The sequence below is a fragment of the Rousettus aegyptiacus genome, unplaced genomic scaffold (assembly GCF_014176215.1).
Source record: "Rousettus aegyptiacus isolate mRouAeg1 unplaced genomic scaffold, mRouAeg1.p scaffold_m13_p_11, whole genome shotgun sequence".
NCBI classification, from domain to species: domain Eukaryota; kingdom Metazoa; phylum Chordata; class Mammalia; order Chiroptera; family Pteropodidae; genus Rousettus; species Rousettus aegyptiacus.
The window spans coordinates 36,628,862-36,645,813 of NW_023416286.1; positions in this window are offsets into that span (position 1 = coordinate 36,628,862).

Consider the following 16,952-nt stretch of genomic DNA (forward strand, 5'->3'; position numbering starts at 1 on the left):
GGGGCCTAGGGTTGGCATCTCCTACCTTGATCACAGAGAAGTCAGGCTGCTGAGAAAAAGGAGATAGAAACAGATGAGAAGAGAGACAACGTGAGACGATTGAGAAAAGAGAGGATGAGAATAAGGAATCAGTTTCTAAAGATTTTAAGAATCCTGGTTTCAGTCTTTTCTGATATATGAAAGGCTTCTGCAAAGCAAAGTAGGATTAAGTCATAGCAACCTCCCTCCACTCCCTAGATTTACAAGACCCAGGCCATAACCAAGCCACATCAGCCAATGTAAACAGCTCTAGTGGCCCATGTCTTAGCAGAGGCTACTGTCTCTTCCAGAAACCAGGGTGCAGAATGGAAATGTGGACTTCAGATTTCTGTGGTACAAATGCAGTAATCCAGCTCTCAGTTCTGCCAAATGGGAGGCAGGGAGCTGGCCCAGGCACAGCTTGCCAGGACCCACGCAGCTCCTACCCACCTGTGTTGTCACTGTGGCCATGCATGTATTTATAGCTCCCGTGCGCCTGCTGGAAAATGATGCAAAGGCTTTTGCTTAGCCCCCTCTTCCAGCGCCCTTGAAGTAGGTAGAATGATAGTGATTATGTGCAATTTCAATTGGAGTTTTCATTGCACAGGGATTTTCAGACAATCTGTGCCTGCTTCTAATGCATGTGGCATTTCACAAGTGCCATTGTCTGCCTCAAAGGAATGCTGTATGGGTGGCCGTGTAGTGTCTCTTTATAGCCACTGAACTACAAGGAGAAACAGAATAAACTGCAGCTGTAAGGCATTAGACAAAAGACGGGGGGAGAAAAGCTTTCATAGGGTGGTAGTAAGACAGTGGTATATATTAAAAGGAAAAATGTGTTAATGAAATCTCAAGATATTTTTAGAAAGAGCAGACAGCTTCCTCCTGGGGATGGTTGGATGGTTGTAAATGCGGTCTGCTTAGAGACCTAGGGTAGATTTTATGAAATCCCAGTGTCTCTTCCAGGCCTGACAACAGGGTCTCCATCAGAGGGTCCTTCTGCCCCTATTGCACCAAGTTCCTATAAATTTCATCAAATTATCCACTCTTTTATATTTGCCAAAAGAGACTCATAGTTTAAGCTACTGTAACTTCACTCCTTTCCATCCAGTCTTCACTCCCAACCTATTCCGTCACCGGTCCCTACCCTCACTGAGCAGTTAAGGCCTAATAGCAGGAGTCTGGATACCATGAGCAAGTGTGTGAATCTCTTCCATAGGCTGAATTGCCATCTAAGTAACTTTGGCTATATGGCCCCATGTTCCTTACTGTGGGTGTCTGTATCCTCCATTCTCCCTAACTGTAAGTATCCCAAGGTGCCCTCCAACGGACAGCAAACAAAGGCTTCTAGGGAGGTGTCCCTCCCATCCACAGGAGAAGTGTTCCTCTGACTAGTAGATCCAGTTGACCAATAGATAAATCAACCTCAGATCTCTGAATCATGAGGAAACTCAGCCTGTGCTTTCAATACCCATGTTGGTCCTGGCTTCACCCACAAAGCAGTAGCTCGTTGCACTGGTTTCTTGTAGGATGTCTGCATTTCAAAAGCTTTTGATAGAAGGAGAGAACATGGGGCAAAATTATTTGTAACCCTTAGTCTCACAGGGGCATTTAACAGTAAGACATTTAGTATTCCCAGAACATACTGCTTCATTTACTCAATATTTGTTCATCAAGTGTGCATGCTTCGAAATGCTGCTTTTTATGCACCCTCCTTCTTCACAGTCCCACAGTCATTTCTCTCATCGTGACAGAAATGGCACTCACATTTCTTAGTGCCAGGCACTGTGTTTTTTGTGCTTTATTTATATCCCCTTGTATGAGTATCCCCTAGATATCCAAAGACACCTTCTAAATGGTCTCCTAGCCTCCATGTGCTGCTCTCTTCATGCAGAAGCCAGAGTTACTTTCTTAAGCATACTGCCCATTTGAAAATGGTGATAGCTCTTCTTTGTCTTTTGGAAAAACTGAGATAGTGTAGCCCTCCAGAGCTTGCTCTGGCCTCTCCAGCATCTTCTCCAACCATGCTCTACACAGGCCCCATAGAAAAGTGGTGCCACGCACTCTAAATTCAGAATGTATTTCCATGCCCTATGGACTTTACCCACACTGGACCACTTATTTAAACTTTCCCTCCATCTTTCTCACCTGGCAAACTCTTCCTTTGTTTACCAAGATTTCACTTAAATATTATCGCCTCTTTCTACTCTTCCTTAATCTTTCTAGGTAGAATTAATTGGGCCTTTGTCTCTTTCTATAATACTTTATATAAATTCACTTCAAGTGCAGCTCATATCATATATAGATTCACTATGTGTTACTTGGGGTAGGTCAAATACTATAACAACTCAAGGATTTCTATATCCTGACACAACAAAGATCTATTTCTGGCTCATGCAACAGTACAATTTGAATGTTCCTCCTGGCAGCTCCCCACCAAGTGGTGATTCAGGGCTTCAGGCTGTTCCATCTTGTGCCTCTGTAATGCCCTAAGACCTTGGAGTTCTTCACTCACAACCTCAAAAACATTTGAGAGAGAAGAGAAGAGAAGAGAAGAGAAGAGAAGAGAAGAGAAGAGAAGAGAAGAGAGTGAAAAGTTCTTAGGGGCTAAGCTGACCCCAATCTTCAGTCATCACTATAGGATAACAGGTTTTCAATGAAATCCACTAACTGTACTTCTCACAGGACCCTGGTTTGACCATACTGCTAATCTGGGGCCTAGAAAAACCTTCAAGAGGAAAAGACCAGATATATATTGCCCAGTCTACAGTAACTCCATACCTTTTGTACTGTTCAGTGGGACCATTTCTCCAAGGGAGGCCTTTGTAAGGTTTTGAGTACCAGCAAGAATTTTCATATTATGGGGCAGCTGGTATGAGACAGCTGGAATATGTCCATAGCTTCCATTTTAATCTCTTAATACTCAATTACTCACCACTGTGGTGATATGGGAAATTAAGTTAATAGAGAAAGTAAAAGGTAAATATAGGCTTATTACATTTACCATTAAAAATATGGAATGAGTCACATTGCCAGAACTTCTAAAACTCTAAGAGATTTTTGGTCACCTTCTTCAACTGCGTAGCATACTTTCAAAAGCTAATTGTCTCTAGTGCACCTAAGTGATCATTTAAAAAAACAAGATTCTCTCCTCTTCTGCATATTTTTTATTAAATGTGACTGGGGATTCATCTTGATGTCTAAAAATAATGAAAGCACATTTGCATAGATGAGGATGTCAGAGAAGGTAGCTATGAAACAGGAATGTACCCTAGGGAAGGCTCTGAGCAGGACCGGGAGGGAAGGGCACTAGCACCTGCACTGCCTTCATCCAGCAGCTTGACCATGAAGAAGTCATTTCCTTCCCTGGACCCTAGTTTGTTCATCTGGGAAATGACAATTGTTCTAAATGAGGAAACTTCTGCCTTCAGCATTAGATATGATTCATGAGAATGATCATTCCACTGCCTGCCATCTCCCTGTGCAATCAAAATTCTCCCTATGGGGAGAAGGTCTTTCAGAGCCAGAGGTCTTTTTTTTCTCTGTGGCTAAAGTGTTTCTGGTAGCTCTTGACCTGCCACTTGTAATGGGAATGTACTGAGAAAAATTGCACTCAGTCTCTGTATGGTACATCTTTATCATTTTGCCTGACACTCATCCTTCCGTGATCTGAAGGGAGAAGGCTGTGTCTAACCAACCGATACTCCATTTCTAGAAATTATTTAAGTCAGAAGAGGAGGTGCCACATTCTGGCTGTGCGTTGTAAAAGCAAGACCCCAGGGTCAGGAGTCAGAACTCATGTCCCAGGTCCTCCACTGACTGGTTGTTGTTGTGAGCTTTGAGCATGATCACTCAACATCTCTGAGCCTCAGGTATTTAATGTTTTAAAACATATATTGCTTACATGAAAACCATATGAAACTGCACTTGTGAAAATAATTTGAAAACTAATTTAGAGTGCAATAAACACGGATTTTCAGATGGCCAAAAAATGCCTCCAAGAAATATAAGCATGTCACCAATAACATAGAAATTGCATTTGCAGCAATCATTTGGTACCAACTCTCAGTAAACCAAGATATTGGGTGGTTAATGCTTTCTTTTCCTCCGCAGTCCAAGGCCACAGCCTTCCCAAAGTCCTAGACTCCTCCAAATGCTCATCTGAGAATTTCAGAATTATTTAGTGAAGAGGTTACTGTTCACTTTGCAGGATGATAAAAGATTGAAACCCATATGTTTAGGGCACCATCAAGTAAATATCAACAACAATGGATAAAAACTTATTAGAGATATTCTCATTTAGAGTATTAAAAAGACTGGAAAAAAAATAGTGTTTACTCAAGAAAATCAGCTTGCTGTTCTGGTTAGGTAATAACGTTTTCAGTACTTTCAGAGACTAATTTCTCCAAATTAACCAATGCTCAAAAATAGAATGAAAACTCTGGCTTATATTGTCAATTGATTTTTCGCAATGGCATCCAGACCATTCAACAGAGGAAAGAACTGCCTTTTCAACTGATGATGCTAGAAAAACTGGATATCCACATATGAAAAAATGAATTGGGCCCTTATATCATATACAAAAATTAACTTAAACAAAATAAATAATTAAAACTAAAAATTCTTAGAAGAAAACATATGGTAAAACTTCATGACATTGCATTTGACAATAGTTTCTTGGATAAGACACCAAAGTACAGGCAGGCAGCAAAAGAAAAAAAAGATAAATTGGACTTCACCAAAATGAAAAACTTTGGTATATCAAAGGGTGCTATCAAGAGAATGAAAAGGCAACCCAAAGAATGGGAGAAAGTATTTCAAATCATATATCTGATAAGGGATTAATATTCATAATATATAAAGAACTTCTACACTCAGAAAACAACTACAAAAAAAAAAATCAAAAATCTCAATTTAAAAAATGGGCATAGGACTTGAATAGACATTTCTCCAAAGGAGATATACAAATGGCCAATAACCACATGAAAAAATCATGTACTCAACATTACTAGCCATTAGGAAAATGCAAATCAAAACTACAAGACACCACATCATACCCATTAAGATGGCCATTAAATAACAAAACAAAAATGAAAAATAACAAGTGTTGTGAGGACGTGAAGAAATCAGAATGCTGTGCATTGTTGGTGGGAGTTGCAAATGATACAGACACTGTGGAAAATTCTTTGGCAGTTCCTCAAAAAATTAAACATAGAATCCCCATATGATTCAGCGATTCTACTTGCAGATATATAATCCCAAGAAATAAAAACAGGAACTCAAGCAGACACCAATGTTCCAAGCAGCATTATTCACAATAAAAGAAGGCTAGAAACTACCCAAAGGTTCATCAACAGATGAATGGGTAAACAAAAATGTAGTACGCACACACAATGGGAATGAAATTGTGATACATGCTACAACACGAATGCACCTTGAAGATCATTATTGCTAATTGAAATTAGGCAGACACGAAAGGGCAAAAATTGTATAAATCCACTAATATGAGAACCTGGAAGGGACAAATTCAAAGAGACAGAAAGTAGAATAGAGATTACCAGTGGGTAGCAGGAGGAGAGAAGGGAGAGTTATTGTTTAATGGGAACAGAGTTTCCGTTTAAGATAATAAAAGGCTCTGCAAATGGATGTTGTTGACAGTTGCACCACACTGTGAATGCACTTAATGCCATCAAAGTATATACATAAAAATGTTTAAAATGGTAAGTTTTTATGTATATTTTACCACAGCATAAAAAGGAGGTACTGATATCATGGAAAATTGTTTTTCTGTCATTCGTTATAAATAATAAGTGTATTCTACTTATTTAAAGGTCTCAAAACTCAAGAAAGAAAGGCAGAATTGATGGGGAAAAGCCATCACCTGAATTTCTCAGTGCCTCCTGCAGCCAGCTCTCACACTCATCAATCTAAGGTTCTCAGCAATCAGTCCATTTTCTTCTTTCCCCTCTATCAAGTGCTTTTCATGATGGCTAATAAGGACATCAAGCTTCAACACCCTCACATGACTGGATAAATGAGATGTCACCTCAGCCTGCAGTCATTGTACAGATCTGAACAGCAAAGGGCAAAGCAGAAAACCAATGCAGTGCTTTGACTAAGGCAGGAAGAGAAGGCATGCTTCTTTGGAATGCTGCAGCCTGGTCAGACTACAGTACAGTCTTTAGGAGTTTGAGGAGGGCCGAGGGCTCATGGAGAGGAGTAAGAGGGAACACGAAGATCTCCACTGATAGCTATTTCCCTCTGCCTTGCCACAAAAAACCCTACAAAACACGGGCTCAAAAATGACATGCAAAATCTCTATGAAGGACAGGTAGAACTGTGGAGATTAAGAGTGAAGGCTCTGGAGTCCCACGGCCTGGTTGCAAATCCTCACTCTGCCACTTACATGCCATGAGACCATGACAAGTTGACTCACCTCACTGTGCATTTCTTTCTCTGTAGAAAAGAAAATAATCTTAATTTATTGGGTTACTGTGAAGATTTTGAAGTGCTTGGCATAGGACCTAATACATAAGAAGAGCTATTATTATCAGAATACACTTTAAAGATCCAAAGCTATAACTGAGAATCACAGTATTGAACAAAGAGAAGATAGCTTTGGGGGTATATTTTGTACGCGTAAGTGTATATCATGTCTATGTATATGATTTGTTTATGACTTTCTAGGGAGGATCACATTAACATTAACCTGAAACGCTGGACCAAGCTGCTTCCTAATTTCCACCTGCAGTGCTCCTCCAGGAACAGAGCCACTTGGGAGGCAGAAAGGGTCAACGATACTAAAATCAGAGTTATCGGAGTGTGCTTTTTCCTTACATGATTTTGCAACTCTTTCTAAGTTAGCTAGACCCAAGTTACAGAGGCTGGAACTGACTAGTTCTTCATAACTATCCTCTGTTCCCCTGCCACGGTATGGCAGGTACCACATGCCACCTTGATTCAAGCTATGCTAGATACTTTGTTGTTTCTGTGTCTCATGCCTAACACCAAGATAACTTATAAACTTGTCTTTTTTTCCTGGGTATGCAGAATAATGTTTATGCCCCTTCACTGTAGGGCTGCCACCCTACTTCTACTTGAGAGCGCATGTATGTCTGACTGTTTTCTTGATCAAAGCAACTGAAACTTTGTACAATAACCAAAGTCTCATCAAATGCTAAGCAAAAAAGGCTAGAGACCCCTTAGTAATACTGGGCCATCTGGGGTTACTTAAGGGCCAGGAAGTTTATAACAAAAAGAAAATGTGAACTAGCAACCATTAATATTCATTGGAATCAGATGGAGAAAAGATAAGGAAAAAGAGAGCGAAAAGCTGGTGCAACAGAGGCACACGTTTCATGATCATATATAGTAACTCACAAAGTTACACTATCTCATAGGTCCCACCATGTATCACCATTTATCTCAAAGGAAAGAGGAAATCTGAACCTGAATGCTAACAGTTATACCAGCAATAATTCTCATCTTCTAACTCAGGAGTACGGCTTCCATTTTCCATGGCAGAACAATAGCCGAACCAGATATAAGGCAGGGCTACATTCCAGACTTCCAACAGCAGTGGGATGATTCTCCACATCTGTAATTGTGACCACGGCAGACCCAAGAGACCCACCAACTTTACGATAAGCTTCTGCTTTCAGAGAAAGACATCAGTCTAGTGGGGCATAATGCTACAAAGCATGAAAAATTAAGTGTTTCATCTTTCACTTGTGTAATTGAATTCAATGATATTTTTTTAAATAACAAGAGCTATCTTTATTGAGGTTTTTTTTTCATTCCCCCATTGTATGTGCTGGGGGCCTGGTAGTGAAGGGAAAGAGGATGGCCGTGGAGAAAGCATTTGGCAAAGCTGGGCATGCTGAGAGGTCAGTGCTTTATAAGAAAAACACAGTGGACGGAAAACTGTTTCTTCTAAATTTTTCCATTCGATTACTCTTCCTTGTCGTATGGAATTTTAAGAGTTAGAACCTTGGTTTTCAAATCCTCTTAGCAGAATGGCAGTCCTCAATTGATGAATGTGGTCTAGTTCGTAGAAAAGGAAAACTGAATATTTTAAAGACGCCCACTATAATGAAAATATCAATAAGTATTCTTTTGGAACTTAACAAAGAGTGCTCCTTGGCCCCTTCCTTGTTTTATTTTTCTATGTGGTACTCATCATCTTTTATCTGTCTTCTTGCCACCACCTCTCTGTTTTATTCACTGCAATACTCCCAGGTACCTAATAATTATTAATAAATGAACAAATGGATAAGTGAATAAATTAACATTTCAAAATAAAAATATATAAATAATAAAAAGTTATTATTTAATAAAAGAAATACTAAATTTTTACTTTATAAATAAATAAAAATATGTAAATGTCATTTAATAAAAAAAGAAATCTAGAGGATTAAGAAAGAAACATAGGTAACTCTCACTTATAATTAGAAGATTAGGAATTAATATTACAGAAAGCTACCCTTTCTCCTTTCAAATTAGCCAGTGTTTCAAAAAATGACAATACTTCTGTTGGCAAAAATTATCTTTTGCTGGCAGAGGTATTCTCATGTGCTGCAGGTAGAAGTATATAGAGATTTATTTTTTGGGGTAAAGCAATCAAATATATTTAAAGTTCACATTTGTGGTTCAGTAATTTCTCTTCTAGGAATCTTTTCCAAAAAAAGAAATTAGTGCTTAAGCAAGGAATTATATACCAAAAAGTTCCTCATGGCATGATTCATAGTGATACAAATTTAGAAACGACCTAAGCAATCAGCAACGGGAGAGAGTTAAATGAATCATAGTATGTCCGCAGTCTAATATATGATGTTTGGAAATATTATTTTAATGATATAAGAAATTGCTCACAACATTACATTAAGTGCACAAAGCAGAACACAAAATTGCATACATAGTATAATCCCAGTTATGTAAAAATAAGAATGTGCACGAGAGTGAAAAGGCCTAGAAGGAAAACAGTACATGAAAATGTGAACAGTGATTATCTCTATGACAGGGAATTATGAATGATTTTTACTTTTTTTTTAAAAAAAAAAAACTTTCCTACATTTTCAAAACTTTCCATGATGATCATATATTGCTACTACAAATATATTTTTAACATAAAAGGAAGTAAAGATGGAAATTTGAGACCAACCTCACTGGTAAGACAGTCTACCCACGACATCAGGAAATGATGCTGCAGAATTCCAAAGCCTTTCTTGCCCACATTTGGTTAGGAAAACATATTTGAATCCTAAGATGGTACAAGAGAAGAAGATAGAAAAGAAGAAATAAAGTCTATATTGGCTTTAATTTTCATGTGTTTCAAATAGCACTATTTTTTTCTCCACTAGTTTGTAGTTCCTTCCAGACAGAGACCATACTTTTTTTTTTAATGTCCTTCAGGTCCAACTGAGGCATGGCACCCTGCCTGGGGAATAAGGAGAATGCAAGAGGTGAGGAAACAGAGCAACAAGCAACAAAAAAAGTGCTGGGGGTCAGCAGAATGGAGGCATGGATCATACGGAATGCTAAAAGATTAAGCCAAAGAAATGGAAATAGAAAATACAAAGGAAGAAGTGACATAAGAGCATGAAAAGAAAGAAGAGCAGGCGAGGACAGCGAAGACGGTGCGGACCTCACACTCTGTGACAACGGGATTCTAGCCCCATCCCCCAGGAGGGCGCCGGGCGAAATCCAATCTAGAGTTGACTCACGAAGGGGAGTTCTCCCTGATTCCGCATCAGCCCCAGATGATTCCTGAGAAGATCATGACCAGCCACTGCAAGAGTCCTTGATCTTGCAGCCAGGTCTGCTCAGTGGCTAGATCACAACCAACACTGAGTGACTCACCAGTCACTGGACAATTTGGAAAACACAGAGATACCAAAATCTTATTTGGGGTCACTTGTAGCATCCAGGGTCCATTGTGATCCCACTCCAGTTGACAGAGGTGGGAGTTGTAGATACATGGATAGTATTAAAGCTGGGGCCTAAAAGATGGAAAAATAGGGTACACCCAATGGCAATCTCAATTTCTCTATTCCCTTTGGTACAAAGACAGCACATTTTTACCTAGAAAGGGGGGTGATGTGGAGCAAGGAAACATAGCTGTCAGTCAAACAGGCTTATACATCATTCTCTCCCTCGAAGACGCCACATGCCCACACATAGCATAATCCAATATGAGTTTCCTGCTGTGGATTTGTTACTTAACCTGTCTGAAGTTCACTTCCTAACCTCACTTGGTGAATAGGAGAATTGGAATTTATTTAAGGTGTCTAGCACAAAATAGAAACTCAGAAATGGTTGTTATTATTAAGGTGCTGTTTTAAATGCTAAAAATATAAAAATGGGTAAGATATTTCTTTCATTTAAAATCTACACTCCAAAAAGGAAGAATACAGTGAATGTACAATAACCATTCTACAAGATAGAATTATAAAAAAATGTATAAATTTCTGTGCAAATTCAGAAGGGAAAAGACCACCAACCCCTGGTGATTGGGGTAGGGAGAGCCAACAGAAAAGGTTTTCTGAAAGAGAGAATTCAGTATGGACAGGTTTATGACTTGGGTAGCCAAGTGTTCAGGCAGAAGGAGCAGCAGCAGCAAAGACCCCAAGACAGGAAGACAAGAGCCTATTGAGAAACATCAAGCCATAAAGTTTGAGTATGCGAAGAGCAGAGAGGAGATTGGAAGAGTGTTCTGGGGCCAGGCTGTGGAAAAGCCCCAATGCCAGGCTAAGGAGTTCGTACTTGATTCAGTGGTCAGCAGGGAGTCATTGGAGGCTGTTGAGTAGGAGAGTTGCTTTCTTTACAGCTGTGCCAGGCTAAATTAAGCATAAACAGTACTTTATAATTGGAAAGGGAAGGCTCAGAAATAGCTCTTGACTCAGAAACAGGCATAGGGAAAGGTAATGAGAAAGCAAGGAGGTTAATTAAATTTCTAATTATTGTGAAAGGCCATTACAAAAACCCTAGTTCACTAGGGAAAACTGCCGTGAGAGGCTTGAAGGAATGATATTCCTCTTAACCTTTGGATAGGTGAAAGAAAGGTGGGTGTTTGCTTTTCTGTGGAGGAGAAATGTTTGAGGTACTTAGTAAATGGTAGGTAGACACACACATGTGTGTGTTCTCTGTAAATCCCCTCTGATATCCATGTATCCATGTGCACTGCTCTACAATATCGGGTCAGTAATTCACATAAAGGAATTTATGTAAGTGATGGGTCTCTAATTTGACTCCTTACCCATAGGGCTGAGTGTGAGATAACTCAATGTGTTCCATAAAACCAAGGTTTCCTATGAATTGTTAAAAATGTATTCCTACTATGAAGTGTTCCATAGTTATCTGAATAATTAGCAATCTACTAATAGGTAATTTTTACCAGCAACCACTGGAGACTAGAAGACAGCTGTTCATGGACATCATTGGTGGAACTGGCTGTGAATCTCATCATCATCTTGAGTCACCACTGTACAAATAGAATGGTAATAAATGTTCAAACGGCTTAGCATTGTATATTACATTGCCTTTTACAAATATTTTCACATCTCCCATCTCATGGAATATACAGTTTTTATTCTCCTTAAGTAGTTGAGAACAAAAAGGCTAAAAGAGATTAAGAAGTAGCCCAAACACATATTGTTAATCAAGAAAGGAGAGAACCTAGATCTTCTAAGTTCTGTCTTGGAGTTCCTTCAACTGTGCCAGACTGGTCTAATTTATGGTACCTGTCCCCAGGCAGCCTACCTGGTAAGAGAAAATGAGTCAGGAAATAAAGTGAAAATGAATGCACCAGACTTTGTGGCCACGGCGAGAGTTTAAAGAAAGGAAAAGCCAGGAAGTCTTCTTGGAAGAAGTGCATAGTTCTGCTGCTAGAGCAGCAACCCAAATTCAAAAAGCTTACACAAGTCAGAAGTTATTTCTCTCTCATGTATCTAGGTGTAAGCGTCCAGGGCTAATATGACATGGAGCTCATTTGACAGCTCTATGCTGTTGGGGACTGAGACTCCTTGCTGTTCTGCCCTTTCAGTGTACATCCATCCAGTCTAAAGAGCTCACGCTCTGTCCACGTCCCAGCCACAGACGGGGCTAAGGACAGAGGATGCCCTTTCATTAAGAATATGATCCACAAACTACACAAACTTGCTCATGAATTAATTTGCTTATTTGACCAAGCCCTGCTGCAAGGGAGACTGGGACATGTGGTCCTTGTTCTGGGCAGCCATATTCCCAGTTAAACATCTATTACTGTGGAAGAGGAGAGAGTGAGTCTTGGAGAATAACTGGCAGTCTCGGCCATAAGGAGGCAGCTAACTTGGGGCTTGAGGGATGAGGAGGCAGAATGGTGGCACAGGGCCAGGAAATCAGGTGGATAAAGGGGGAAAAAGAGGGCACTCTGAGCATGCCAGAGGCACATTCTGGACACAAGGAAATGAGCCTGTCAGGAATGGCAGCTGGAGTGAGGGAAGAAAATTAGATGTGTTCACTGGAGCCAGATATAGGACAGACTTGGAAAGTCAAACTGAGTGGTTTGGATTTGAGCTACTGTAGGTTCTCAGGAAAATAGTGTTTAAGGACAGTTTGCTTGTCAGGACTGCACAGGATGAGCAAAGTGGGTTAGAGCCGGTTGCCAAGAAAGCCATTAGGAGGCTCTTTCAACACTCTATTCATGAGTTGAACTTCCAACCTGAGGTGGAAGTTCTTGCTGTATAGAAGGGGAGTGTGAGAAGTGCTTCACAGAGGACTAACGGGGCTTGGTGTCTGTTGGGCTTTCCACTGAAAGGGTCACAGATGCCTCCAAAGCTGGTCTCTAGTGGGAGGCTGCTTCCCTCACGTGAGTTCTTTAGTGTTCCCCGAGCACCCCTTCACCATTTCCTGCCTGTGCTTGCAGCACATGGAACAGCATTCACCAACAAATATTGTCAAACATAAGCTTCATGTGGGCACAGAGCCTGGCACACAGTAGATACTCAATAAATATCGGTTGAATGAATAAACAAATAAGTAAGTAAAATGTAGGCACAGACCACATTGGGTACTGCGCCTAAAGAGGCCATTAAAATCTGGGAAATGTCAGCTATCACATGTATAATATTTTACACAGAAAAGAGATTTAGATGGAGTGTTTTCTGCAAACTGTCATAGCAACAGTTGAAATTTGTGACATTGTAGAGTGAAGTGGGACATTAAAATATTCTCTTAGCCAAACTGTTTCTTCAGATCAAACCTACAAAAGAAAATGCAAACACCGGCTACGCCTGATTATACATATCCTCATCATTTTTATCCTTTCTTTTAATTGTATAGATTTTCTGAACTGGCTAGATATGGGTAGTTCCAGTTCAACCATTATTTCTGGCTCTTTCTCACATACTCTATCTTCCACTCCATGAATGAATCAAAAGGAGGTTGCCTTGACAACATTTGCCTCCCTCTAATTAAGCACCCTGAACAGCCTCCTGTGCTTCATTGAGATAAAAGTCCACAGAGCACCCAGATTCAGGACCTCAGACAACCCACAGCTGCTGAGAGACTAAGCGGAATGCGCCACTCTAGATAAAAGCCTGTGAAACGCTTCCTTCCCATCACCTTTCCTTCCAGCTCCTGCAGCCACTCACACTGGCAGGTGAGCACCAGATGCAGTCCCTCGAACAGAAACCACAGAAGAGGCTCTTTTCCAGGAGACCCAAGAAATGTCCACACCCTGCCCCCCACCCCAAGGTAATGAAGACATTTTATGATTCGGTAACAGACTCATCAAAGTCTTTCTGTGCCACTTATCCTGAGCAACAGGTTCGAGGAGCCAGAGCTGTTATTATACAAGTCTTGAATGTTCTATTCCAGCTCAAGACAGAAGCCTAGGAGGGCCACAAGCACACCCCGGGCTTCAAATCCAAGATTATAACTAAAACACTAGGATTAGAAGCCCTAAACAAACCCCAATCTTACATTTAAAAAAAAAAATCACAAGAGAAACCTAAATAATATCTATATATCTAAAATAATCAAGCCAGACTAAAACTGGAGGAAAATGTTTTCTAAATCAAATTAATATTTTATCCTGTTCAAATATTCCAAAGATCTAAAAGCAAATGTACAAATAATGACAAAATTTTTTAGGATGGCGGTACCTCTTTTAAGCATCACTGAATTTTGGGATTGAAAATTTTAAGACATTATCATCATTATTATGAAGACGATTATTCTGCAACTGGTATATCACAAGCCCTGCACTAAGCACGTCTCATGTGTAATTTTGTTTAATCCTCATAACCACTAGGTAGTCTTATTATCTCCATATTATAGATGAAAAAAATGGTTAGAGAGCCTATGTCAACTCCTCAAGATCCTCCTGCCAGCCAGGCAAGAATGTAAAGCCAGGACTATCATTTTACCCTCATACTACCCCCTCTTAAGTGAAAGGAAGAGGGCAAGAGGCAGACAAGGAGGAAGGGGAAGAGGAGGAGTGAAAGGAGAAGGAAGAGAAAAGAGTATAAAAAGGAGGGAAGGAGGGATAGAAAGATGGAAAAGTGGGGTTAGGACGGACGTGGAGTCTTGAAATCTAAATTGTGTATCTTAGTGAGACAATGATCTGGCCAGTTCAGAAGCAAATAGGATGCATCTGGCTCTGTACGGGTGTGGGTGATTTGGAAATGAAGAGAAAGACCTGGACATCGAAGACAGGCCTTACTGATGCAGATCTCCTGCATTCATTCACTTTTTCTTTCTGTTCTAGCCTTGAGGATCCCATTGGGTTAAGGCTCACCAGGGATGCCCCTTTGCCCCCTGAAATTCTAAACCAAAGTGCATTTAGTCCGTACTCTAGAGAGGATTGTTGGAAAAGTACTGAATATTATAGTTCCTGGAGAAATCTTATACATTTTAGATAGAAAATAGCACTCAAGGTAGAGGCACAAGCCATTTCACTTTCTAGAATCAAACTCCGTGCCAGAATAGTGGTCCTTGACTGTGGTAGCAGGCACCTCAAATATGATATGTACATTACATTAAAGAATTTTAATTCTCAGTTTAGCTATGGCTCATTTCAAATGAAAAGATGAGGTATATGTGGGCTGACAGGAGACGGAGGCAGGATACATCTGCTTTTATACTTATAGCTTGTAAGTCTTATTTTTCCACAAGTGTTTGGTAGACAGGTGTTACATGGGGAAGTTCTAGCAGCTGTTAGAAGGTGGTGGACCAAAAAAAGGTATTTCAACATTCAAAAAATAACATCTGTACTTAGGCCAATTCTCATCTGGGGAAATGGGTCTAGGGATCTTACAAACTGGTTTGGCCTCATGGAATCCTTAGAAAAAAAGCTAAAATTCCTCTTTAAACAAAGGCTTAGTGAGACAATGATCTGGCCAGTTCAGAAGCAAATAGGATGCATCTGGCTCTGTATGCAAATTCTACCTTAAAAATAAGACAAAGGAAAGAGATTTAATTTCTTAAAGGCTGAAATTAATGGGATACCTAGTGTGTTTGAAAGTACTGAGAGATTTGCAGCTGGAGAAGAGTCTGAGGCCGACTTAGAGATAAGTCTCAGAATATTAAGCATGCAACACATGCACACACGCAAAAACCCAAGCTAATTTTTAACTCCAGGAAAACAGAAAATTTGTGCAGCAAAAAATAAAGCAATTATAGTTTACTACATGACTCAGTTGTGAAGAGCATTTATATGTTCATAAAGTGAAAATGACAACTATTTTATCATCCAAAATTACAATTAATCATCCAGTGTGTGTGTGTGTGTGTGTGTGTGTGTGTGTGTGTGTGTGTGTGTGTGTGTGTGTATCTTGAGGGCAAATCACTTTGCCGAGTAAGAAGTCCTGATAAATTAAGTAGCCACATAAGCACATTATTTTTGATATGGAGGTTAACACCCCAAAATGCACTGAAAGAGTTGAAAATGGCTGCCTCCGGGGAATGGAAACTTTGAGAAGAATGGGGACTGATGTTTCTCCTAAAAAATTTTAGAAGATAGACTTTTTAAACTATGTGCATGTATAACTTTGATGGAAGAAAAAAACTGGTTTAAAAAAAATCATCCACATACGATGGTGCTATACGCAATTTAGAGCTCAATAAACATGAGTTATTCTCATTAACCATGGGAATGTTGACATCTTTAAAATGGAACCAATAACAAGAGGGTCTATAACTCAAAATATGACAGCCTCACAAAAGAGCTCTCAAAAGAGCCCAAATCCTGTGAGAGAATTTTCCCTCCACCGCTCTCTGCAAGAGCAGCAAATAAGCTGGAGATGGCTCTTTCAGTCACAGGGTTCAGTGGAGTGGAGAAGATGGAGGAGCCAGGAACTGCCCACATTTAATGCTGGCTGGAGGAGGAACAAGGTGTAATGGGGGGAGGGTCCCTACTCAGATTTGGGTTTGGTCACAGGAGGCTTCCTGGGTATAGGAGTCACTTTGGTGACCAAGTCCAGCAATTACATCCACTTTTCTTTTCACTGAGGTTTCAGGCCAACCTCTTAGCCAGGCACAGTGAATGACAAGATATAAAATAGAAGGTGATATTTACATCCCTGCTGGTTAAGGAGTTTACCAAGCTACAAGGGCAAACGGTTTTTACCAGGGACAGACTAGAGATGAGAAGAAGGTTCAAGAAAATCATAGCTGGAAGAAACATTCAAACAAGGAAACTCTGGACACAAAAGTTTGCTTGACAATCAGAAGCACCACACAAACAAATTAGCCTGCTCGGCACTGAGCCGATGTAATTCATCTCTCTAGCAATTTACTCACTTCCAGCGGCATGGCCTCATGACATCACTTAGCAAGAGATTCATTCATCAAATCCATCTCATTGGTAAAATACCCCAGATGGCATCAGGTGTGAGCTCCAGATCGCACACATTAGCGTCGCTGGCCAGCCCCCCTGTTGCCCTGCAAGTTACAAA